This window comes from Odocoileus virginianus, chromosome 21, assembly GCF_023699985.2.
Source record: "Odocoileus virginianus isolate 20LAN1187 ecotype Illinois chromosome 21, Ovbor_1.2, whole genome shotgun sequence".
Taxonomy (NCBI): Eukaryota; Metazoa; Chordata; class Mammalia; order Artiodactyla; family Cervidae; genus Odocoileus; species Odocoileus virginianus.
The window spans coordinates 15,352,765-15,364,654 of NC_069694.1; positions in this window are offsets into that span (position 1 = coordinate 15,352,765).

Genomic DNA, 11,890 nt, shown 5'->3' on the forward strand with positions numbered 1-11,890 from the left:
AAAAAAAAAAGCCACAATGTCCCAGCTCAGGCAGTCAGGAGAAGTTCCCTCATACTCAGTCTTTTTGTTCTATTCGGTCCATCAACAGATTGGATGAGAATCACCCACATTAAGGAAGCCAATCTGTTTTACTCAGTCGACTGATTAAAATGTTAATCCCAACCAAAAACATCGTCACTGACAAACCAGAATAATGGTTACAGGGACAAGAAGCAAACATGTTTTTATGCATCACTAGGAGTAGTAGCAGTGCCAGTTGAATTTCCATTCCCTGATTCTTGGTGTCTCAATTTTTGTGAATTCTGGCTATCATGAAAAGAGCACCATATCTTGAATATTGATTCAGAGCAAATACTGTCTTCCAATGAACCTTTCCCCAGCCCTTCAAGACACAGCCACCTAACTGGCGCTGTAACTGAGTCTTCAAGATGCTATTTCACACTTTTATCAAGTCAGCTGCTTCAGGATGGTGGACAATGTACAGCAAAGCATCTTATACACTTACTCGATGGCAAAGGAGGACTCAAATTATGTGGGGGAATAACAAAGATCATCACATTGCCAGAAGACCAAATACTTGTATCTTGATATCAAAATTGTGAAAGTAAACAAAATACGGTCAAGCCATGGATGGGACGGGGCTTTACTTACACAGAGAAGGGCTGGAGCAACGTCAGCTTCAGGAGTGTGCATTGGTTCATCCATTATGATTAGCAAGCTCCATCTCATCCCCCCATCCTGCTTTGACAAGCAGCTGAAGAAGGGTCATTTGTCTGGGTGTACATCTTTCATGCTACAATAGAAGGACTTTGACCCCTCCTCCATGGAATGTCAAAAACTAAAGATGGGATTCTTCTTGATGGCCATTGATGTACATGCCCAAGTAGAACAAAACTACTCTTACTGAGATAGAAACAGAGAAAAATATTCCCACACAAGTTGATAAGTCTGGTACAGGCTGTGTGGGCTCTTTATTGCTTGATAAGGAAGTGTTCCAGGCCCAAGGCCTGAGTAGGGGTGGAAAGATTTCACACATGAGGCTGCCTTTCCAAAAGGGAACACAATAAGAACAGTGAATTCTATGACCATGAACCTGTTGCTACATTTCTGTCATGAAGTAAATCCCTTGATCAGAAGCAATGCTGAGTGGAATACCATGATGATGGATAAAGTATTGTATAAATTGATGGATGAGAGTTTTGGCAGAAGCACTGCATTCAGGAAAGGTAAATCTCCATCCAGACTAAGTATCTATTAAGGCAAGAACAAGAGACTGTCCCTTCCATGATGGAAGTAGTCCAATGTAATCAGCCTGCCACCAGGTAACTTGCTGATCGCTTTCAGGAATGGTGCTGGGTCTTGCTGATGGTAGATTGGGCATTCAGCCATGACTAAAGCCAAGCTGGCCCTGGTGAGTGGAAATCCACATTGCTGAGCCCGTGCATAAGCTTCATCCCTCTTACCATAGACACTTTGTTCTTGAGTCCATTGAGCAATAACAGGAGTGGCTGAAGAAATACCCCAACTGGCGTTACAGAATGGGTAATATTAACAACTTGATTATTAAAATTCTCCTCTGTTGAGAATTCAGGCTCTGTTGAATTCAGGCTTCCCTCGTGACTCAAATGGTAAAGAATCTGCCTGCAATGCAGGAGACCCAGGTTCAATCTCTGGGTTCGGAAGATCTCCTGGAGAAGGGAATGGCAACCCACCACAGTCTTCTTGCCTGGAGAATTCCATGGAAAGAGGAGCTTGGCACACTATAGCCCATGGGGTCACAAAGAGTTGGACATGAATAAGCAACTAACATTTCATTTCATTTCATTTCTGCTGAGGTCACCCTTTGGTGAAAACTCACACAGGACACTCAGGCTTCCTGGATGGCTCATCAGTAAAGAATCCACCTGCAAAGCAGGAGATGTGGGTTTGATCCCTGGGTCAGGAAGATCTCCCGGAGAAGGAACTTGCAACACACTCCAGTATTCTTGCCTGGGAAATCTCATGGACAGAGGAGTCTGTGGGCTATAGTCCACGGGGTTGCAAAAGTGTCGGCCAAGACTTAGTGACTAAACAACAAGGACAGACATACTTCCATATTTTTTGCCTTTTCAGAGAGACCTATCTATTTCCCAAATTTTCTTATCACCAATTTTCAAGTCGTTTTCCTTCCAGGTCTGTATCCATCCAGCCAACGGATTGGCCATAGCCCATTAATCATTATAACTAAGCCTCTGGCAATTTCTCCTTCTATGCCAAGTGAATGACAGCTGTACTGCTTGAAGTTCTGATCACTAGTAAGATTTCTTGTCACCACTGACATTCAGAGATCTACCATAAGAGGAATGTAAGGTAGTGCCTGCATATTGCACAGAATCATTTGTAAACCAAACACTGTTTTCTTCCTCTGTCAACCACTTGCAGGAAACTCCCTATGAGGTCAGAGGTGCAGCTGGATGGAGAAGGCAGTGTAGGAGGAGTGGGGACCGCGAACATTTGGACCACTTCTTAATGTAACTTACTTGTGCCTTCTGGGCCTGCTTGGGTTTAATCAAATGCATAAACCACATCCATTTGATAATGGAGAACTGCTGTGCACATCCAACTTCATGAGACCCAGCTCATGATAGGCAGCTCAGGTCACATTAGCATATCATTTCTTCCCAGTTAATGCCTTTACTTTAACAGTAGATATTGTGAAAAGCTGGGAATTCAACTTTAATTGTAATTCAACCAAACTACAGGATATTTTTTGGTTCAATTTCCAGCCATCTTAGTACTGTAACTACAGGAGATAAGGATCTGCTTGAGGTCACATATAGAAACTTTCAGGTCATGAATATGATACTTGAGTTGAGAATTGAAATCTCTGAGCTCATCCTTATTTCTCCCACTTTATCCAACTAAAATGAGAGTGTTAAGGAAGTTAAAATGGAGGAAGTCTTGTTCAGGATTCAGAAGCAGGAAAGCAGACCCTGGATCTTACTTCTGACCTGCCTGGACAGTGCCTGGATTCCATGCTTACCTGCAAGCACAACCAGTCAGGCAGCACTTCAGATAAGGAGAGTGCATCTTTGAATTCTTGAGCCCCTGGCAGCCTGGCCAACATAGCTAGGGTTTCATGAAATCCTATGACTCCCAAGATAAAACAAGCAGCATCGTAAATAATGTTAAAGTAAAACCAGTCCTGCATTTTTGCATGCAAACTGATAATGATATCAGTCTGTGGCCTTGGATTATAAGCAAGAACCCCTGAAACTGCAACTGGAAGTCTCACCCATGGAGCAGACACACTGCCCGGGACCTCTTCCCAACTGCGACTCCAGGTTGCTGTCACTGGGCATTTTCAGCACACTGTTTAAGGCTGGGTGTTGCTTGGTCAGCCCAATTTGGTGATGTATGTTCTGTTACTCTTCTCTATTGTTTCTATTCTCTTTTCTTTTAAAAATTGTATATTGAAATTAAGTTAAATAATCCTCTAGTAAATATTGACATTATTTATTTGTGTGTAATGAGTGGTTTCTTAACTCATCCTTCAAACCTGAAACAAAAATAAAACCTCCAGCAAAATGAGGAGTAACTAGTCAATCTCATAATGTAGCTTAGTTAAAGTATCTAATAGAGAATCATCAAGATCCTTGCTTCTCCTTTGTGGCTGATGAGGAGTATCCACTGGTAATATTCGGCAAACCTCTAGAGCCAGATCACTCCATGGACTATCAGTACTTTCACTTTACATCTAATCAAGTTACAGAGCCAATTCCAGAGGCATCAGAAGCAATTCATAAAACTCACCCTTAAATTTCTGTTCCTCTTGGTACCAAAATCTGATTACATTAGTCTCCAGAAACTATGAGCTATAGGATACATGCATATACATGTGTACATACATCTCACATATTAGTGAAAGAGAAAGAATGAAAGGTTATAAAGAACTGCCTCAAGTAATTTTGGAAGCCAAAAAGGCCCAAGATCTGTGGTTGGCAGGTTTGGGACTCAAAAAAAACCACCATTTCAGCCTGAGTCCAAAGACTGGGGGAAAAATAAATCAAGGTTCCAACTCAAGTGGTAAGACAGGAGAACCCTGTTCCTCAGTCTTTTTGTTCTATGCAGATATTCCAGTCTTCACCTGTTTAGATGAGGGCTACCCACATTAAGAAGGGAAATCTTCTTTACTCAGTCTATTGATTCAAATGTTAACCTCATCTAAAAACATCCTGATGAACCCACCAGTAGATTTGATTAAATATCTAGACACTGTATGGCCCAATTAAATTGACACATACAATTAACCATTACAGCAGGTTAATATATATGCATCATAAGATTAAAGCTGCCTGGAGTGTTTAGCCAACATGCAGACTGTACAAACATCCCCTAGTCATCCTTGGTAAGGTCTACTGTAATAAATGTTCAGTCTAATAACTGGTTATGGGAGTGAGGGATTTTAGTAGTACCTGATTAATTGTAGCCTTACTAAATTAGTTAATACAGTTGCCCAGGATAGTCACTCAAACTTTGAGTAATCTTTGCAAGAGTGAGACAGAAACCCTTGCTATTTTATGTTCCTGAGATTTAGGGAACATTTGTTTCAGTGGCAAAATGTAGCCCATTTTGATGGATGTAGTCTCAATCTGTAAAACGTGGGGTTTTAACCAGATATCAAAGTTGCTTACAGAACTTACATTCTATGATTTTAGGTTTCCTGATTTCAAATAGGAAAACTCAATTATAAGAAAGCAAAACAACTATACCAAAGCACTCAGTGCATTAAATGAAATTCTGCAGCCAGAATTGTGGTTTTCAAATTATCTACCCAGTAACCTGTTTCCATTACATAGACTCATGCTTTCCTAAACTCAGCAATTGTTTGAAGGAAGCATTAAAATGTATATCATTTGGGAATGATTTTTATCTAGGAATTAATTGATTATTATGGCACCTTTTGGAATGTACCATTTGAAAATGCCAGAGTAACTCATTGGTAGTCAGTTTCACCAAAAAATTTAACCTAAACTCATGTTATTTACTACCTTTGTACCTAGCCATTAGCAAGGGATTATGGGAAATGCAGAAGTATATGATGTGATCCAAGTAATTTCATTAATTTTATCTTAACCAGCATGGAAAATAATCACACATAAATGACACATTTAATTTGTATAGTATGAAACTACTTATGCCTTGATTTCTTGTGGAGAACAACAGTCCTCTAGGATAGGACTAACTATGATGTAATGTGAAATTAAGAAAGGCATTTCTGAAAGCTAGCAAATCAGAGTCTAGAATCTAATGAGTGCAACTATCTTCAAATCTGTCACATTGAGAAACTGTGTGACTACACCCCAAGATACAGCAAGCACCCCAAACATTCTTGGATTTCCTCTTCAGGGTACTTGAGGCATTTTTGTGACCATTTTTTCCATTGAATGTGTTATTGATTATTAGAAATGGTCATTCAAAGCCTTTGCATGTGAACTACATACATGATAGATCTGGACAATATTATAATTATTCAAACAGCAAGTTGAATTTCTTATTTTGTGTCTTTTGTGGTGTGTAAAAGTAGCCTCCGAGGCAATTATAAAAAAGGAGTCCCTTAGAACTGTCAAAACAAAGTTAGATTTCAAAGATACATGTAGTTTTCAAATAGATTATACTGAGGCCAATCATCCAATGATTGATTTATTTGTGAATGCATATGAGTATACACGTTACGTATGTTGTGTGCAAGTATGTATGTATTTCTGAGAGTGAGAAACTCATTATTTTATGTTTTATAAAAAGTATTATCTCTATTTTTAAAGCATTCTGATGTAACTTGAGGACACACACACACACACACACACACACACACACACGCGTATGTATATATGTGAAGCAACATCTAAGGGAACCTGAACCACTGTAGGGCAGGCGCTGAACCAACATGATGTGACATCTTAAACAAGGAGACTTTTTTCTCTGGAGATTTTAAAGAAAATGATAGATGGGTGTCTATGGAATTTTGGGGGTGGTGGTATTTCTTGGAAGTAAAAAAAATGATCAATATTAATAAAGCTATTTCTACATCTCTAAAACTCTCTGAAAGGGGCAAAATGAAAGATACTATTATGGACTTGCCTTTGAGGACAAGTGAAAGGAAAAACAGAGCCACTCTGTCTGATCATTAGCTGTATTTCTTCACGAGTTAGTATTCTGCAGAAGGAATAAATGGGCTACCCCCTAAGAAAGTGATTGTGAGGATTTAAATGAGATCATGCCTATTAAGTGCCCAGCACAGACATCAACATAGGAGTCATGCTTTACAAATATTAGTTTGCTTTCTGTTGGTCATTTCACAACTTTTGCTGATTACTTGCTTATCTGTGGATGTAAGAAGAAAATGAAATTTAGCACTGATATGCAGTGTAATGAGAAAATAAATGGAGAAGAGATATGATCTAATCAAAGTGAGTTAGTGATAATCCCTTGTCTTTGAAAAATAATATAGTAGAGTCATATTTATATCAAGCTCTTAATTTTTCATATCTATAATTTTTCTTTTATTCCTTGACTAGCCCCACAACTTTGGCCAGACTGGTTATTAACATCATGAGCTTGAAGAGAAAATTAGTGGCTGTGACTTTCTGAAAGCATAACTGTTTCGTACCAGATTCAAAACAGAGGTCCCATGATTGGAAGACTACATCTAAGATGGCACCTAATTATCCTTGCTTTCTGGTATTCATGTAATCTTCTCCTCTTGGGTGCGCTGGATCTAGTGACTCACTCCTAATAAACAGATTATGGTGAAAGTGAAAGCTTAATTTCCAGCATTAGGTTAAAGAGAGACTATATCTTCCACCTGGACTGTCTCTTGTTCTCTTCTTTGCTGTTTCTGAGGAAACCTACTGCTAGTTGTGAGTAACACTATAGAGAGACCCAAATGGACAGGAACTATTACCTCTGGCCAACATTCATCAAGAACTTTAAGCCCACCAATAGTCACTAAGATGGGCTTGGACCTTCTGAGACCTGCCAACCACCATGTGAGAGAGCTTAGAAGAGGATTCTCCCCAGTCATATTCTCAGTTGACACCAAGCAGATAACTTGATGGCACTGTTGTGTTAGATCAGAACCAGAGGGACTGGCTTGGAGTAGGAAATGGCAACTCACTCCAGTATTCTTGCCTGAAAAATCTGATGGACAGAGGAGCCTGGCAGGCTACAGTCCATGGTATCTCAGAGAGTTGGATAGGACTGAGCATGTGTTGGCTAAAGGAGCTATGTGGATTCTAAGTCAGTGGTCAGATTTCTAAGATGTAAGTGGCAACGTTTTAATTGATAATAATATCAAGCAAATTCGAGTCACAGAAGCAGAACTAATAAAAACATGTTTTACTTGAATATACTTGGGTTTCTCCTGCTGATCCTGTGATTATTTCATGATTCACTTGAAGATATGAAGGGAAATATACATAATAACAGAGACACTGCCTGAGATTGTGTTCTGTTTTGTCAACTCTCTCTATATTCTGTACTGAAGCAATTTGGATGGAAGTGGTGCTATTTTGGGTATCTGCTTGGCAATCATGTACTCCCCAAACTTTATCATTAGATTTGCAACTTGGTATTAAGACTTTGCAGGTAGCTCCGATAGTAAATTATCTGCCTGCAATGCGGGGATACCTGGGTTCGATCCCTGGCTTGGGAAGATCCCCTGGAGAAGGAAATGGCTACTCACTCCAATATTCTTGCCTGGACAATCCCATGGACAGAAGAGCCTGGCAGGCTACAGTCCACAGGGTCACAAAAAGTCAGACACAACTGAGCGACTAACACTTTCATTTTGAGACGGACCAACTAAGTCACTCCAGATTTCCTGACTCAGAGAAACTGTGACATAATACGTTTCATTGATTTAGGCCACTAGGTTTTTGGGTATCGTGTTATGCAGAAACAGGTATCTAATATCCATGATTTTCGACTCTCTGCGTTTCAAACATCTACTCTGTATAGTAGATCTCAGTTACTAATTAACCATTGACACTTTGGAGTTAGAGCCCTCTGCTGCTTAATTTTGTGACTTTGGTCAAGTTGTACAAACTCTATGTAACTCAGATTTCTTTTCTATAAAATGAAAACAAAAGTAGAAGCTACTTACGGAAAGAAGAAAAAGTAAAATCTATGTAGTGCTTAGAAGTGTGCTGGCCCAGGGATAGTCCTCAACACATGTTATCATTATCATTCCATTATTAATGTGTGTGTGATATGTGTCAGTCGCCCATGTCATGTCTGACTCTTTGAGACTCAGTGGACGGTAGCCCACCAGGTTCCCCTGTCCATGGAATTCTCCAGGCAAGAATACTGGAGTGGGTTGACTTTGCCTTCTCCAGGGGATCCTTCTGACCCAGGGATCAAACCTGGGTCTCCTGCATTGAAGGTGTATTCTATACCGTCTGAGCCACCAGGACTCTTTTCATTAAAGTAAGCAGCACAACTAATATCACATATAATAAAAGACAGAGAACTAAGCAAGCATTCAAGTGTTTAGTTGAATATATGAAACAAACATGAGCCAGTGGTATTAACGATGTACACCAACATACACCAGCAGAAGATAAATGCACAGGATAACGGGGCAAAGAAAAGGACCAGTCATGAACTAGAAGTTACAAGCCTGGGAGGTTCTGACATATTTCGATTTGTGCTGATTTCTCTTTGAGGTCATATTTTTCTATATAATTGTATTACTTGCTAGCTGTCTTAATTTAGAAATCTTGCATGAAGTTTACAGGTAACTTGTCACCTAATCATGTTGTTGTTGTATATTAGTATCTCAGTCATGTCCGACTCTTTCTGACCCTATGGACTGTAGCCTGCTCCTCTGTCCATGGGAATCTTCAGGCAAGAATACTGGAGTGGGTTGCCATTCCTTTCTCCAGGGGGTCTTCCTGACCCAGGGGTCAAACCCAGGTTTCTTGCACTGAAGGCAGATTCTTTACTATCTGAGCCACGAGGGAAGTCCATCATCTAATTATATAAATATCAATATTTTAATGAAGCTCTTTTGTTAAACTTGTTATACTTAGAGACACACATACATGTTTACTTGTGACTATATTTAAGTAAAAATGGAGAAGGGTCAAAAGCATTAAATAGCATATATTTAGAGGAAATTACATCCAGATTTATGCTATCTTGAATAAGGAATGGAGTGGAAACAGTTAATGTTGCTCTTGGGCATCATCTGAGAGATACCACCAAGAACAGAAATGGCCCTTAATCACAGTACCAATACTCTGAGGAGGACAGACAAGAAGTGCTTGGAGTAAAAGACAGACACAAGATAGACCTTAAAATATATAATGATGACTGGATTCAGAAACTAAAACACATATAAAAAAATTAGAGGAACACTAAACACTACCATTGCTGCTTTCATTTTTAGAGCATTCTTAAAAAATGAATTTAATAAAGACTCTTTGGTAAATATGTAAATTAAAATACAGAGAATTGTAATACAATAAGCAAATAGAATTTGCTAGAATTGCTTTTCAGCATCTTCTAACCTGCATCAGACCTCTTGAGTCCAAATCAATCTGTGCATTTTAAAATCCGTAAGAACAACATTATATATATATATATATATATATATATATATATATATAAAGGGAAAAACTCCTGGGGACTTTTCTTGGAAAAGCAGAACATAAAAATTATCTTTAACAAATTTACCAACACTGTATGTTGATATTCGTAAAAGATGGCATTGATATTTATAATAAAGAAAAAGTCTTCTTTGCTGTGTATAGTATCTAAATTCACTTTCCAGATAAAGATGGTTCTAAATTTTAACATTAGAATTACACACTATGGTTTATACTCCAAATCTGCAAAAGCGTATTTTCTAGCTTGCTCCTTGTGGACATTATGTGTGTGTGTTGCTTTCATAAATAATAAGCCAACCGGTGGGTGTTATAGGGATGTTTAACAGACAATGAATTCATTCTAAGCCCATCCCTTGTTTCTTTCCTTTACTGCCACTGCCATTTTTATGTAAAAAGACAGAATATTGCATGATTATTAAATACTACCTATAGCAATGAACTTATCTCATGAGATTGGGTTTTATGACCAGCTACCAAATTAACTTCAGTGATGGTCCACTCTGATGGAATCCTCCAGACTGATTTTAAAACCAAATGCTCATGTTTCATTTCCAGAAGGAAGCTTGATTGGAATTTGATGTCTCTGACACTACGAGTGTCTCTCTTCAAGGGCAGTGAAAATGCAGAATGGCACTTGCCACAGAAAGCAGAAGTATTATTTGACAAGTATGAGCAGAGTAAAAATGAAAGATGTTCAATAAGGTCAGGAAATCTTCACACGGTGGAGAAATGAGACTGCAGGTGTTCCCTTTTCCTCATCCAAGGGTACTCATGGACCCAAAGTTCTGATTTTACTTCTATTTCAGACTTACTTGTGATACTTTTATCATCTCCTTTTGCTGTTCTCTTTTCTTTTGCCCTCATATTCTGTTTCTTTTGCACATCTCTGAAATATATACTGGATTTTAAAAATCAGAAATGTAATACTTGCTTCTTGCAACAAGTCAAACAATACAAATGTACAAAGTGAAAAGTAATGATATTCCCTTCCTGAAAGGTGTCACCTTGAGGTAACAGATTCTAACACACTGGTGATATAGCTTTCTTAATTTTACTTAATTTCATACAAACATACAACTTGCATTTGTGTGTATATACACAAACATACACATATTTGTTGCTGTGTTCAGTTGTTAAATCATGTCCAACTCAGCGAACCCATGGACAGCGGCATGCCAGGCTCCCCTGTCCTTCACTATCTCCCAGACTTAGATCAGATTCATGTCCATGGAGTCGATGATACTATCTAACCATCTCAGTCTTTGCCACCCCCTTTCTCCTTTTGCTTTCAATCTTTCCCAGCATCAGGGTTTTTCCAGTGAGTCAGCACTTTGCATCAGGTGGTCAAAGTATTGGAGCTTCAGCTTCAGAAGGACTTCAGCTTCAGTCCTTCCAATGAATATTCAGGGTTGATTTCCTTTAAGACTGACTGGTTTTATCTCCTTGCTGTCCAAAGGATTCTCAAGAGTCTTCTCCAGCACCACAATTCTAAAGCATCAATTCTTTGGCGCTTAGCCTTCTTTACGGTCCAACTCTCACATCCATACATGACTACTGGAAAAACCATAGCTTTTACTAGACAGACCTTTGTTAGCAGAGTAATGTCTCTGTATTTTAATATGCTGTCTAGGTTTGTCACAGCTTTTCTTCCAAGAAGCAAGCATCTTTTGATTTCATGGCTGAAGTCACCATCTGCAGTTATTTTGGAGCCCCCCCAAAATAAAGTCTGTCACTGATTCCATTTGTTTCCCCATCTATTTGCATGAAGTGATGCAAAGCATCACTATACAGACAGCATTGACTATACAGACCTTTGTGGGCAGAGTGACCCAGGGATCGAACCCAGGTCTCTGGCATTTCAGGCAGATTCTTTACCATCTGAGCCACAAGGGAAGCCCAAGAATACTGGAGTGGGTAGCCTACCCCTTCTCCAGGGGATCTTCACATCCCAGGAATCAAATCAGGGTCTCTTGCACTGTATGCGAATTCTTTACTAGCTGAGCTACCAGGGAAAACCCAAGAGGCATCTATAGAATATCTATAAAATGCTATTTCCCTAGAAACAATAGAATATTATCTTTCAAAGGCATTATGCAAAAAAAGAAAAAAAGACAGCAAAGATACATTTAAAAGGAATAAAATCAGATAAGTATGTTAGAAATCAATAAGAGAAAAAAAAGGGAAATCACAAATGTGTAAAAATTATACAATACAATTCTAAATGACCAATACACCAGGAA